Genomic DNA, 16669 nt, shown 5'->3' with positions numbered 1-16669 from the left:
GGACTCTGACGGGGCCATTGTAACAAACGCATAATTATCAAAACAGTTTGAGTCTAGCCCTGGCTGCATTTTGGGGCTTGTTTTCCTGCTGGAAATTGACCCCCACCCCAGCCTCCAATCATTCGTAGCTCAATCCACCTTCCTGTCAACTCTGGTGTTTTCACACAAGACGGTCTTGCAGACTTGATTCAATTAGCGACCAAAATCGCAACATTTGTTAAATCTTCAGCTGCCGTGGTTCGCTTTCACACTGCACAGTCAAACAATCCAAACAAACTGAAAAACCTTTTCCCACCTCCAACCAAATACACCTCTCCCCCATGGCTTTCGAATTTTGCCGGTTGTAGGATTTCTCTTTTGTCTTTGGTAATTTTGCTTGTGCTACACTCTGATATGCATTCGAACCGCGCCAGAGTTCACTTTAACAAACTGAGACCTAGGCAGACCAGAGTTCGCATTTTTTTTTAGTCTACATAAGAGGTTGATTACACATTAACCCCTCCCCATATAAAGTGGGGTTTTTAGACAAACAGACTAGAGCTTGATTAAAGTGGACTAAACAGGACTGATGTGAATGCACCCTAAACACTTACCTGACCTGGTAAGCTGGAAAGCATTCACTCAGAGGGTAGAGGAAGCTGGAATCAAACCAGCTTCCAGGCAATGAAACAAACTACAAAATATCAACTAAAAGCTAAAAAACTTTTAACAGCATTGAATGGAAAGCACATCAAAACAAAAAACAAAACACTGAACAAATCTTGTGATATGGATAACAAATTTAAGCTTTCTTTCTAAGTTTCTAAGCGTATATATATGTGTGTGTATAGCTTGGGAAAAGACACGATAGATTTCCTTTTTCTGATTGTGATCACAAGACACATCAGCAGAGACGACTAAACAGAATCAAATTCCTCTGCGAACCTCGTAGGTGGAAGGTGTTGACAAGGAGAGGAATGTGTGTAAAAACAAAGACAACGTCTCTGTTTCTCCTGCCTCAGTTTCAGTTGTCAGTCCAGGACTGCTGGAGGAATGCGGAGTTAAGTAATGTTGTTCTCTCTTAATTTGTTTTCACTGCTTGTCATGTTGCAGGTGGGAAACTCTTTTTGTGGCCTCAAATGGTGATAAAAGTCGTATTCACTTGCTGATCTCTGAGAAAGCTGGCTGGCATGTTTATTTTGCTCATTCGGTGTCATAAACACCAAAGCATCCGGTTTCTACATCCGAGCCTCTCCCGATAAGGGAACCCGATGCCGTAACCTCCGACTGACTCTTCAGTGTGTACTCCAGCCACCCATTAGAGCACCCATCTGGCTCATTATGTTTATTAATGATGCTCCTTCCTTCTCTGTCACATCAGAGGTTTTCAGTTATGATTCTGGCAGTACCACTGGTTGTTAGGACAGCTCAAACTGTAGGATCCCATCTGGAGAGTCTCACAGAAAAACACTTTCTGTCAAGCCTGGGAGGCTCTTGTGGCCCAAGCTAACTTTCAGCAGTTGTCTAAATCAAGTCCCCTTGTTGTGGAGTAGGGGTTCAGAGAGACAGAAAGTCTATAAGTTGTTATTCCTCACACGAATGGCTCATTAACTGCAGGAAAGTGTGGTTAACGTTGAGAAAAAAACAAGTCTTGAAGGGGGAAAATTAATTAATATTAAGCGTAGACAAAGGACGAAGGCAGGCGTTGAAAATTTGTTTCAATAGAATGAGCTTTTCTCTCAACAGAGAATGAATTCCCAAAGCACTAAAAAATCCATTGGTCCCTCCAGTGTTTTCATCACTTGGCCATATCAATATAGCAAATCATCTAAAAATGAGAAACAATCCATTTGTTATTGATTAGAATAAGTAAATAATTATTAACTGCTAGCATTTGGACTCCTATAACTGGTCTAAGGTAAAATTGTTTTCCACTTGTGGTCTTACGTTGCAGTATCGTCACTTCAGAGAATGTACACCTCTGTTGATTAACCACAACTTCTGCAGAGCAGGTTCTAGCACCTGACGTCACAAGCTGGAGTGGTACTGGGGTCTTTTATATACTGCAGAGTGGCAAGGGTTTGGTGAGCCGAGCTCAGCGACCATTAAACTGTCACCACTCTATTTCTGTATGAGGAGTTGAAGAATGTTTTCTCTCATCCCGTGTAGTTCCAGCAACTGGGAGATTTGAGTCTTGTTGGCCACAATGCTATGGATAGAATTCTAACTAAGAATTGTGTTGCAGGTCTTGTTAACCTTTGTATCTTTTAAACATTTATCAAAACAGTTAGAAGGACACCAACCTTTTTAAACCAGAAGAAATGTAAACATATTACTTCTTCAGTAAATATAAATCTGCATTGCCCACTGCACATAAGAAAAACCTTTGAAATCCCAATATATAAACCACAAAGAAATTATTGGATCAGCTCCCCAGTACATTTGAACATTGCTCACTGTCTATGGGCTGATCGGGTCTCAGGTTATCAGATGTCTTTCGGCTGTTACTACAAGCAATTGCAAGTGCGATGGGTGTGCAACTTTACAAAACTGTGGTTTAACTTTCTGGAACAAGCTGTCTGCTGACCCGAGGTCGATTACAGCTATCTACCATCAAAAACAAACTCAAAATTTTCCAATTCTCAGAGGTTCATGATTTATAACTGTGAATGCTTATGGATAAACATGCACGCACATGCACACATGGTACCTCTTTTTCTTTTCAAGGACTTTGCATTAACTTCCATTTATTTTCCATTATTTACTATAGCATAACCATTACACGACTCACCCTAAAACCAACCTGAAACTCAATCCGCACCTTAGTCCTAAAGCTAATACATAACCCAAAAACAGCTCTTCTTCTTATGGAGCCTGGACTTTGGGCCCTATAAGATGCAGTGATAGTGCAACACAACAAAGTACCTTTTTGACAGTGATTTTTATTTATTTGTTATCATTTTTATGCTAACAGAACCAACACACCTCAAATCTATGCAATTTTCTCTCAGTATAAATACATTTTTGGAATGTGAGTATCAGTAAACGAGCAGTATTATGTAGACCAAGAACAATGTTTTAAAACACTATAAAGCAGGTTTGGGTTAAAATCATTTAACATTTCACAAAGCATAACTCTGTCCATAATCTAACATTGGAAATCATAAGGCACAGCTGCAAGCATACAAAAATGTGGCCGCCACCCCTAAACTGATGAAATGCAGCACTAATCAGAGAAGCATTGACTTGTACTCCTGTAAAAGTCTGGAAAAACGTAAAACTAGTGAAAACATACCCCAAAAGACTTGCACTTGTAATAGCAGAGGAAAGTGTTCCTACAAAGTTTTACTTTAGACATTTGTAAAACAAAAAACAAAAAACAACTGCTTATGATCAGCTAAAAGGTCCAAAAAATGTCAGATTTTAATTTAATTAAGGTGTCTTGCCCGGTAATAAGCTAAATCCACAGGCGCACCTTTCTGTAACAAATACACAATTCACTGGTTTCAAAGTTAGCAAAGTTAATAAAAACACCGGACATCCCAAGATGTCCGGTGTTTTTATTCAACTTAGTTTGCGATTTACAAAATATCTACTCAGATCTAAATAGTTAGTTTTATAGCTGCATGTCATTGCAATGCAGCACAAAGCTACGGAAGCGCATTGCTATCACGCAGGAAAAAAAAAATTTCGAGCGCTATCACGTTATAACGTGATACGTATCTCGTTAAAACGTGATACGTATGTCGTTAAAACGTGATACGTATGTCGTTAAAACGTGATACGTATCTCGTTAAAACGTGATACGTATGTCGTTAAAACGTGATACGTATCTCGTTAAAACGTGATACGTATGTCGTTAAAACGTGATACGTATGTCGTTAAAACGTGATAGTTATCTCGTTAAAACGTGATACGTATGTCGTTAAAACGTGATAGTTATCTCGTTAAAACGTGATACGTATGTCGTTAAAACGTGATACGTATCTCGTTAAAACGTGATACGTATGTCGTTAAAACGTGATACGTATGTCGTTAAAACGTGATAGTTATCTCGTTAAAACGTGATACGTATGTCGTTAAAACGTGATAGTTATCTCGTTAAAACGTGATACGTATGTCGTTAAAACGTGATAGTTATCTCGTTAAAACGTGATATTTATCTTGTTAAAACATGATAATTTTAGGTCCAGGAAGTGGCGGTATTATGCTAGGCTAGTACAGTGGCTAACATGAATTGGTCAGGTTTCCTTTCATGTTTGGTCTACAACATGTAGAGATACGGATGCTGCTTTGCACTGTGGTTAAAGCCATTAATAGCATGCGTACTCTGAGCAGGATCCTAAACAGAACGGGACTGCACCGAAGGAAACGTCAGTCCGGTCCTCTAGCTGTAGCGGCGTTCCTGACTGGATCGAAGCTCAAGTTGGCTTCCGATTGTAGCTTCTGATTTGGGAAATGGCTAAAGGGAGATTATAACGGAGGCTCAGACGTATTTGCTGAACAGTTTCTGTTCAGATTTGTTTTAACAGTACACCAGCTGAACAACGGCAACGGCTGTTCGTAACCAAGCAACCGAAATCAACAGAAGGCTCAATAGTGGCAAAAGACAAAACTAGATCCTGTTAAGCATTCTTCAAAATAAAAGACTTCCTCTCTCCAAAATAAATCATACAGAAAGCTTTGAATTTAATTATTTTTCACGTCACCTTTTGGAATTGTGTACAATCAAGTTAAATTCGGTGAATAATAATAATCATGTAAATTATACTTAACATATGACTTGACATATGACTGTAAATAAGTAACTAATCATGGAAATTATATTTAACATATAAATGTTAAGAAATAATTTGTTCTGCTTTAAAAACTAACATACATCGACACTTCAAATCTGGAGTAGATTATTCTAATCTACGCTAATGGCAGAATATTTCAAACCTAGTTTGTGATTTGTGAAATCTTTATCTGAATTGAAACCTCAGCAATGAGAGATTTAAAAATATGTTTGCATCTGGAATGCATTAGAAATAAACTCCTATCACATTTACAATATTTGTTATTATTTTAACCTTCTGTTTTCTTTCACTTTTTTGTCCTAGAGCACCTGCCTTTTTGTGTGGCTTACAAGGATCCATCAGCTGGGATAATAATGCCAACAACTTTTCAGATTCCGATTTATAGTGATGCAACGTAGCATCAGAGATGAATAATCTATTCCAGATCAGAAGTGTCTAAGTATGTTAGCTTTAAAAGTTTAATAGTTAAAGATGCTACTCATCTCCTTAATTGGTCACATCAATATTATAAAAATTACAATATTGCCAAAATTCTTATATGTTTTCCAATCAGTTTCAATTTCCTCACTCCCCTTCTTCTTTAAGGAGCTAAATATAACTTTTTCCAACTTCACTTAAATGGTAAACGCCCGAGAATGAAACTGTCTCTCTTATATCTGCCATATGACAGAGGGTGTTAACAATTATCAAACCTATTATGTTATTTCAACCCAGATCAGGGCAGCAATGTTTTACTTTACTTCCAGACAGCCCCCAGCATGGGTTACTATTGTGTCCCACTGGATCTCTATTGCTATAGACTTGTACATGTACTCATCAGGCAGGAAAAGGTCAATTAAGCAAACAAAATACCCATTTCTGAAAAATACAATGATGATCTGGCAAAAAACACTTGATTATTTGGGAGAAATGCAACAACTATCCGATGTAATGTTCATCCATGTAGAGCAGGATTTAAACTGCTAAGAATATAACTAAAGTGTCTGATCTTTTTTCAGGGAAGGTATTTATGTAACTTGAAGAAATTAAAAACAAACATGATAGTCCTACAAAATATTTCTATAACTATCTTCAAGTTCAGAGTTTTATTTTATCAAAGCAACACAATAATCTTTATCTACCCTCTTTGTCTCCATTAGAAAACATTATTTTAAGTCACCTATATGGTAAAGGAGAGATGTCTCTTCTTTGCTCCTTGTTTGTCGACAAATATTAAAAATTGTTGACCAATATTTGACAAATATTATTATTTTATTTTTTTTTATTTTATTTATTTTATTTTATCAGGTAAACCACGTTGAGATACACATCTTATCTTATTTTCAAGAGGGACCTGGGTAGAAGTCTGCAACACACAGCAACCTGGTTACAAAATAAAATTAATTAATGCATATGCAGAAGTGTAAAACAGTAGAAAAGAATTTAAAAACAGTGACACCTTTTAAGAGAATCTCGTCTGTTTTTAAGAATTGCTCGAAATAAGTCCAGTGAAACCAGCTTTGACATCTTTATTTCAGACTGAAGCTGATTCCAGGCTGTAGGAGCCATCACACTAAAAGCTTGCTTCCCTTTTTCAGTTCAGAAAAGTGAAACATGTAAAAGAAAAATATTGTTAAAACGTAAAGAATGGGAATTAACAGACCTATGTAAAAGAAAGTTTAAGGATGCTGGAGCCAAGCCGAGTAGAGATTTATGAATCACGATCATTAGGTGATTGTTTCTCAGGACGTTTAAAGGAGGCCATTCAGCTTTTGCTGATTTATGATTTATTTTGGAGAGAGGAAGTCTTTTATTTTGAAGAATGCTTAACAGGATCTAGTTTTGTCTTTTGCCACTATCGAGCCTTCTGTTGATTTCGGTTGCTTGGTTACGAACAGCCGTTGCCGTTGTTCAGCAAGTGTACTGTTAAAACAAATCTGAACAGAAACTGTTCAGCAAATACGTCTGAGCCTCCGTTATAATCTCCCTTTAGCCATTTCCCAAATCAGAAGCTACAATCGGAAGCCAACTTGAGCTTCGATCCAGTCAGGAACGCCGCTACAGCTAGAGGACCGGACTGACGTTTCCTTCGGTGCAGTCCCGTTCTGTTTAGGATCCTGCTCAGAGTACGCATGCTATTAATGGCTTTAACCACAGTGCAAAGCAGCATCCGTATCTCTACATGTTGTAGACCAAACATGAAAGGAAACCTGACCAATTCATGTTAGCCACTGTACTAGCCTAGCATAATACCGCCACTTCCTGGACCTAAAATTATCATGTTTTAACAAGATAAATATCACGTTTTAACGAGATAACTATCACGTTTTAACGACATACGTATCACGTTTTAACGAGATAACTATCACGTTTTAACGACATACGTATCACGTTTTAACGAGATAACTATCACGTTTTAACGACATACGTATCACGTTTTAACGACATACGTATCACGTTTTAACGAGATACGTATCACGTTTTAACGAGATACGTATCACGTTTTAACGACATACGTATCACGTTTTAACGACATACTATCACGTTTTAACGACATACATATCACGTTTTAACGAGATAACTATCACGTTTTAACGACATACGTATCACGTTTTAACGAGATACGTATCACGTTTTAACGACATACGTATCACGTTTTAACGACATACGTATCACGTTTTAACGACATACTATCACGTTTTAACGAGATACGTATCACGTTATAACGTGATAGCGCTCGAAATTTTTTTTTTCCTGCGTGATAGCAATGCGCTTCCGTACAAAGCAGAGTAAAGCAACGCACACTTAAATATCAGGTATGCCTGCTTAACGAGGCATGTTACTATAGGAACCAATGTTTTTGTGTTGATCTCTGTTAACTTGGTGTTTACAGTTTACCCAAATAAAGGGTTTCAGTGCAACGTGCTGTTTTGCCCTCGTTACCCTCTTATTTTAAGCCTGGGATGCTGTTGATAAGCCTATCATTTTGTCACATGGAAGGAAATAGCTATTTAATTATGAGAGCAAAATGAACAAAATCATACAGCTCTGTAATGTAAGAGTTGCTCTGTTTCCCCTTACATGACACATTGGCTCAAACCTCATGTGGAGAACATGAAAATGAATGTAAAAACTACAAAACAGTCAAGGCCTTAAACACATGGCTCTTACCTTGTTAGCAAACACCCAGCTACCTAACAACAGAGCAGAAAGATACAGTAGCACCACCTTGTGTTATGGCACAGCCAGAGGTTAAACAGTCAGGAAGAGGCTGGAGTCTAATAGATAGGAAATACATTGTCACTTTGAGTACAACTAAGACAGTTAGAGAGAAGCAGAAAATCCTATTAAGTATCCTTTAAACCCACAAATTAAAACATAATTTTTTTTCTCATTTTATGTCACAGACCAACACTATGTAGTTAAAATCTCATATATAGAGTTTTTGTCTTAAATACCTTTCAAATACCTATGAAAATGTATGTACTTACTTATATTTACCTACTTACAGTTCTAATTCTGACCAGATTTCCCAATTGTTTGTAAAGTAAGTCAAGCTCTATCAGACTGACGGAGCAACTCTGTAAACAGATCATTCTGACACGTGAATATGGTTGGATTTGAATTACTCCATTGTAACTGTATGTTTGGGGTTGTTGTCTCATTGAACCTCTACTCCAGTCCAGGGATTTTCCCCCAGAATTTCACTGTATTTAGGTCCATCCATGTTCCCATCATCCCTGACAAGCTTTCTTTTCTCAGCTGCAGGAAAGCATCCTCATGATGCAACCACTGTTTTTAACAGCGGTTTCACGGTCTATTCAAGATGATGTATTAGTTTTCTGCTACACGTAGTGTTTTGCGAGTAGACTAAAAATTTTATTTCACCATCTGACCACAGCGCCTTCCTCTTGATTTTTGAACTGTCTCCTACATAGCCTGTGGCAAACTAATAGTTGTTCTGTCAACAGATGTTCCTACCCGAGTTTCCTCAGAGCTACCAATGGGCTCTAGCAACCTTTGTATGTATCCATTAATTTCCATTTTGCAACTGTAAACACTGAAGTTGAGTTTGGAAGGCTGAAAAGGCAAAAAGACTGTGAGATAGCTGGTTAATCTTTCAAAATACAAAGACGGTAACAAAATTACATAACAGCCTTCATGTATAAACCAAGCAGAGAGAGGGCATCCCCTTGGCCTGCATGTCATATGCCCAAAGACTATGAGGGCTTGTGCTGACTGTTCATCTTGCCAAAAAAGCAGCCAGACACCAAGCTGTTCTGGCATAATTAGAACCTCCTGCAGATGTCTAAAGTATTACCTCACTGCAGTCCAGAGAACATGGCTTCCCCAGCTAATTGCCCCAGCTGGCTGGATCTGGAATCTGTTGTACTACTGATCAATGAGGGGCTCCCTGAGCTTAGAGTCACTCTGGACTTGTATGTTAAGAGTTTTTGAGGGTAAGACTGGTACTGGCTCTAAGTTTATTGTTGGGTGGAACCAGTAAGATATGAAACTGCACTGTTTATCAGTAAGAGTCTCATACTGTCTATGTGTTGATGTTTACATGTATTTAAGAGGGAAGCCATAGAGAATGCATAAAGTTAATATTGCAACACTTATGTAATACGCAACCTTGTGCTATCCTGGTGCTCAATGTGGTCTTCTCCAGTGGCAGACTTTGCATGCACAAACTCGTGCAGAACCATGTGAGGGAAAGCCTGGGGATACAGGCAGTCTCCAAGGTCTCCTAACTGCCTGAATCTAAACTTAAGGTCATTCCTCTGCTGCTCGACCAATTATCTACACACAGCTCTGTTGAATCTCAGCCAGGCGCTTTGGCTGAATTGTTCCAGCACATCCTCCTGCGGGTCCTCCACAGTGGAATAAATGTTCTGCCATTAACAAACATTTTTTCATCAACCAAACAATCATGCCTGGTGTCTGACATTGCCATTTCCAGATAAATGACGAACATTGCCACTTATAAGTAGCCTTTTGGGGCCAGGGGAACGAAACACCTTCAAGAAACAAAAGAGGCCCAGTTGCCTTTTATTTAAGCGCTGTACATCAATTTGACATTATTCTAGTTAAAACAGCATATTAGACGGTTAGATCCAGATGGCATTTCATCATCCATGGCATGGCAACAAACACTTTTGTTGTCAAAAGTACTTTGAAATAACCTATTTAGTGTTGAGGCTATTTTTCATACTTTGAATTTGTGTAGCTTTCATAGATACAAAAAGTGATAAGGTTTGCTGTCTATCGTTTTAAAATCTCTCAGTAACTGCTGGTTTATCTCAAAATACCTTTTCAGAATTTCCATATCTCAGAGGAAATGCTTAATCAGTGCCTGATATTTTCTCACGGATGTCTGCACTTTTAATGTTCGAGACATTGTGTCATTAACATTAGGCACATATTTGTTGATGCTGTTTGGTGGGGTGAGTCATGTCATGACTCGTCTGTAAGTGTGTTCTGTAACCCCCCCGGTCCCTGCAGAGAATCTCATTACAAGACAAATATTATTTAAAACAGTTTTTTTTTCTTTCAGTATGATGAAGAATGGAGATATGTCAAAGCAGATACACACCGAGAATGTTTGCACAGTGGAAGCTATGTTGATAGTCATCCACAACCGGGAGTCTTGGTGTGTTAATGGTGATGTCACTTCAGCTCAGCCATCCAAGGTGCTTTTCTGATTTTTCATACTCATGATAAAGTTTCTTGTCATGTCTGAAGGAAAAAGAACCACACAAGTTGAATGAGAATTTAGGAGTAAACAAAGAGCAAAATTAAGAATCAGTTGAGGTTGGGAGAGACTGTTTAACCCCTTAACTGTCACCTCAGATAAGCACCATTATCTGACACTTATATGTCAAATAATGGGGTCCATGAAGACACCAGTGTCCTCATGATAACTGAGTAAACATGGTCCACATGAAACATGTCTACTGTAAGGGCTTGTCCATTGTTGTATGAAAAAGAAAAAAAAAAAGTTTTTTTTTCAAACACTTCACTTTTTAAAATAGTCTGTTCCTTTTGGAAGTTTCTGGATATACCATGTCTATTTTGGTTGGTGGAGAAGAAACACTTGTACTTATTTTGCTGCTGGGTCTAGTACACCCACCTGAAAAGGTACTTCCAAACTATGTCATGTCAGCTTTGCATAAACAGCAAAAATAAAAACCCTAGCAAAAAGAGCCAAGTTTCACGTGTAATTTGCAAGTCATACCTTGATAACTGTTGAGAAATGATCCCAGATGTAGCTGCAGTTTAATGAAAAGGGACTTCATCATTCGAACTCTTCAAAAGAGGCAGTCTTCTGTGCTTCTTTAAAAGCACATGGTGGAGTGAATCCCTGGATCAACAAGAGGGAAAAAAGGAGATGGGTTGCATCCAAGTAGGAAAATCTACTCAAAGCATAAAATCTGATGGTCACAGTTACTTACAAAATGTGCAAGAGGAAAAAAAGGGGCTCTTGGCCTCAAACGGTTCTAAAAAGGCAAACTGAGACATGAAGAAAATAACACAAATTGTCATGGTGACATTGTTATAAGATCATTTACTGCGTCAGGAGGGTAACAGACTCTCAGAACCTTTTCAGTGGACTGTAAAAATGCAGGATGTGTCCTAAGAATTCATTAAATCGATGGTGGTTATTACCTCCCCACAGACCTGAAGGAGAACATATCAACTGCAGGTGTGCGTGTATAAAAACCATAACAATTTCACAGCAAATGACTTTTTATATGAAATCACTTCAAATAACACCTGGAAAAAATGTAATAATATTGCACAGTGGACCTATAAAACTAAAAGAATCATACAAGGAGGCTAATGTGACCTATAGACATAAAGAAAAACGTTTTTTGGAGTCCAAAATGGTTTAACTGTCATCTGACTCCTTTTCTAATGGAATGCCTTATTTGCAGGTCACACAAAGTGGATGGAGAAGGAGATGAGTAGATGGACTTGGGCCTCATCTGTAATATCACGGGGCTTCTGGTCGCTTACAGGGAAGAAAGAACAAAGCCAAAATAAAAAGTCTTGATCTACTGCATTGTTTATGTACAGAGCCTCATCTATGATTCAGAAATATGGATTGTGAACAAAAACTGAAATCCTTGTCTGAAATTAGCTTATTTCAAAGTGAAAAAAAATCGTACAATTTTACATTTAAATTCAAAATTTCAATAGATGTCGGCGGGATGATCCAGGTGTGTCTCTCATCTGGACATTAAAGGACGTTTTGAATAGAGCGCAGGGATTTGAAAGTTTGTGTTTTACACCAAACTACCATCAAATGGAGTGAGTTATTTGCTGTAGAAACCATAAATCCAGTCGCTGGAAACAGTTGCACAGATACAGCAGATGTCCGCAAATAAAACAAATTTATAAGCCTAGGAAGTATGACTGTGATCTCTTACTTCATGTTTGAAAATACAAGGTTAGCATCAGGCTGAGACTGTGTTTGCATGCTAAAATCTGTGTTCCGTTTTTGAATTTATGCGACCCTCACTCTGGCCAGAGAAACATCTGAACACATACCTGCAATTCTAATTCAGCTGTTAGATGCTGTACATCTCATCTCCAGGCACCACAAATTAGATATATTTTTTTCTGACAGTTATCATCATCTGCCTCCTCTGTTAATAATTCTAGTAAAAATAAGTAACTCAACATATTTGCAAGCATATTATTAACTACTGTTTTGCAGTTTCCTGCTTCCTTTGACATGTTTTTCTCTGGATTCCTCTGCTTTCAGGCATTTTATACCAAGAATCAATTTTTTTAACTCTAATTTTTATGACCAGATGCAAAGTTCATGTCCTTAAAGACACTGCTGCGTGGTATAGTTACAACATGATTAATCCTCATAAACAAGTATTAAAGTTACAGCTCAGTGCACCGTCAAGTAATTCTGAAATTAAGAAGAAATCTATGTGTCATGCTCCTTTAAAGTAGGGACTTGAAGAGAAAATTTGACAAGGTAATAAATTTACAAGTATATAAGGAATGAATGAGTAGATTATAATTGCTTGTTGAAGATATTTCTTTTACCAGTTATTGCTGAAAACCAGGTAATTCTAGGGTATGCGTGCATTCTTTTGTCACAACACAGGCAACTTTTTTAATAAAAGGGAATATGTCATTATATGTCTTCCTGTTTTCATACACAACCAATATTCAATTACGCACTCTCTAATCTCAAGATCAAAGCTTGCCACTAATGAAAGAAGACTACACATAATGCAGATCCTCTGCAAATCCTGAAAACCACAGAGGAGGGTGGAGAAAAACTCAATTTCTTTGTGTTTATATATAGACATGGTGATTCCACCTCTCAATCACCAGAATGGATGGGATGTAAAAGATCCGCCAGACACACATGGATACGCACAAAGAAACAACACGGACATAATGAGACAGGGAGTTTTCAGTTGCTATTCCTATGCTAATTAAAGTCACAAATCACAAGTTTTTTTTTTAAAGTTAGCATTAGTTATTCATAAATTTATGAAGAAAAAATAAAACAATAATACAATTCATAGTAGCAATTTTAAAGTACCAACAGATTAAACTTGATTTTATAGTTCTTGTTTTTTGTAGCCTGAACTGATTATATTCAAACAAGAATGTGTTTAAAACAGGACGGAATAACACAAAGATGTTGTGTTATTCCGTCCTGTTTTAAACCCATGAAAAAATAAAAGTCATTAGTTTTAGCTAATGACATTAGTGTGTGTGTGTGCATGGTTGTTTGTCCTGTGTTGCCCTGCGACAGACTGGCGACCTGTCCAGGGTGTACCCCACCTCTTGCCCGGAACGTTAGCTGGAGATCGGCACCAGCAACCCTCCTGACCCCACTAAGGGACAAGGGTGTAAAGAAAATGGATGGATGGATGGATGGATGGATGGATGGATGGATGGATGGATGGATGGATGGATGGATGGATGGATGGATGGATGGATGGATGGATGGATGGATGGATGGATGGATGGATGGATGGATGGATGGATAGTTTTGGCTAATAACCAGGAGCAGGTGCATTTATTCTATATGATAGTGAACAATGTGGGAAAAATCAATCTTACTTAATTGTATTTGACATATTTTGAACCTCTCCATAGGTTTTACTTTGGATATACGATACTGAAAATATCTGTAAAGTTGGACTGCTGTCTGGTCATTGTTGTGAAACTCAATTTTTAAAGTGTGATGTCTGACACGATTTTAATGTTTCACGTCAGGAAAAAAAAAAAAATTCTAATTCCATGCATGGGTACTATTTTTACCAAAGAATCTGCTGCTTTGTTATTGACAAGGCTAGTCAATAACAATGATTGATGACATAAATTACACACGGCAAGTCAAAGCTTACAATCTTACAAATACTGTGCAGACTTTTATTCCAGACAATCCCACAGGTCAGGCCCAGTCTGGAATTGTTCCTTGGATAAACCCAGGCTCCCTCTCAGAAGAAAAGTATGCAAACAGTCAGTGTATCTGACACTCAAAACATTGCTATACCACAGGTGCAAGTTTTCCATATCTATTAGCATGTGCTCCACCCACAAATTTCCAATCAAAATAAACCAGGAACCCATAAAAATTGCTCTTAAAAATGGGAGTGATTGTCTTTGATATTTAATATCCTTTAATTGAAACCAGACAGCTGAATTATGGTGCTTTTTTTTTTTTTTTTTTTTTTTTTGGACGGCTCCATGGTTTCCATCAGTCGAAGGGGATTCCTGAGTAATATCCTGAGGAACACTAGATTTCCTTTTACAGGAAAACCAAACAACGTAACACGTCATTGTTTTGCACTGGTTTCATGCTCAAGCTGTATCGTAGCTCCTCTTACCAGTAGTAGTCACTCATTCAGTCTGCCTCTTGCAGTCGGTGGGTAAGTTCATCTTTCCCTTCACATATGGAAGGGCAGGGTAAACATCTGGTAATCTTTGTTTCAGTTTCTCAGGAGCTCACCAGGCTATGGTTTTGCTGTGTGTACTCAATCTTCTCCAATTACATAGTTGCTGGCTGCTCAACTGAGGTTACAAGAACAAACCATTTGGGATTGCAGAGGGCCTTTACAAAATAGGTGTTGTTCAAAAAATCTGTGCAGTTACGGAAACAAGAGTAACTAAAAGAGAAAATATAAAAAGAGCTGTAAGAATGAAAAAAAAAATGAAATAGGCTCAAGAACATGACGCCTCATATATAGAGAAATATGTTTTTCTTTTGTTGCTAATTTCCTTTTTAAAAAAATATGAAGACAACCTGAAAAAATATGTTTTTAGTTGCTCTGAAACTCGAGGACAGATTTCTGATCCAAGATCACACCAGAACTTTTACTTTGTTTTTCCTTTAAACCCACTCCCAAACCAAAAATGATTACAATTATTCTCTTGATTTGTGGTTTCACTGACTTCAAAAGTTCCAGCCCATGACATTAAGCTGCCGGCTTCACTTTGGAAGTTATTAAAAGAAAATGATTTCAGCCTGAAGCTGATGGTCCACACCCTCATTAGAGATGCAGTCTATTGTCCCAGCATAACTTTTGAACCACTTTTTGGAGAGATCATTCAAAACATGTAAAAAAGTCTTGCAAAAGTACTCTTTGAACTTTTTCAAATGTTGTTGTGCTACAGCCACAAACCTAAATATTTTTTTTTCTTTGGTGATAGTCCAACTCAAAGTAGTTCATACCTGTGAGTAGGAAAGAAAATAATGGATTGAGTTTGATCCTTTATACAAATAGGGAAATGTCTTTGCATTCAGCTAAAACAAGTGAATCATTTCTTACAACATCCTTTCATTCAAATTATAGTTGTGTTTTGGGAAATAGCTTTACTGCCTTTACCAACTTTGAAGTGTATCTCTACCAGTTTAAACCACATCTGGAAACTGATAAGTTTCATAATTATTCTTTGCAAAATAGATCAATCTCAGTCAGATTCTAGGGGAAGTACCTGAATGCGTCCAGAGATTCTCAGCCACGATTTAGGTCTGCTCTTTGATTGGACCATTCCACATATATGCTTTAATAAAAAGCATTCTGATATAAATTTGTTATAAAAGTATTAATGATTGCACTTTAAAAATGAGGTAACTTTATGTTATTTCTTGGTTAATGTCAAGTTGTCATAACAAAGACATTTTGAATAATGTCAACTTTGTATTAAAAGTGTCATAATTTACTGAATGACGCTTTATGACAACAGTCATAAATATTCATGAAGACTTATTCATGTTCATGACAGGTGTTATGTCATGTTTATGACAGTGTCATGACAGTCTTATTCACCCCCTTCAAATAAACTGTTACCTTTTGCTTTTGCTTAGCTTACCAAAGCACATACCTTCACAAAAATGCTTTTTCTTCGGTTTTAACTTATTTATTTTTTTTTCTTTCGCCAATCTTTGCCACAAAAAATGGACACAAACGTTTCAAGGGGTTTTCACAAACGTGTGTACTCAGAAATTGGTGGATGTTTACATTAACCTCCCAAATCATACTGACAAGTTTTACCACAAAAGCAAAGAGCCAACACATGCTGTGCATGGCTACTATCCTTTGTCCCACCCAGACGCTGCATGTGCCGCCATCCTGCTGAAACGCAAACCCCAAATTCAGCTGTGTTTGTTATTCTTGCGGCAGCTCTTGGTGAACACACAACGCCGTCACATCGTACCTATAACAGCAGGGCAATATTTCAACAACAATCTGTTTGGTCAGCTGTGATGACATCACTCGGTGGTCAAATACATGTGTTTGCTGGAATGATAATTAGGATTTTTTAACAGGTTCCCAGTTAGCAAGGCACCTAGACGAGGTCCTTATTTCCTAACAAACGTTGACATCAAGTACAGCGATTCAAGACAAACTATGCTTTTCTGCATG

Source organism: Poecilia mexicana, unplaced genomic scaffold (assembly GCF_051168715.1).
Source record: "Poecilia mexicana isolate PSO_F unplaced genomic scaffold, ASM5116871v1 scaffold_17, whole genome shotgun sequence".
Taxonomy (NCBI): Eukaryota; Metazoa; Chordata; class Actinopteri; order Cyprinodontiformes; family Poeciliidae; genus Poecilia; species Poecilia mexicana.
Note: the sequence above shows the minus strand (reverse complement) of the source record.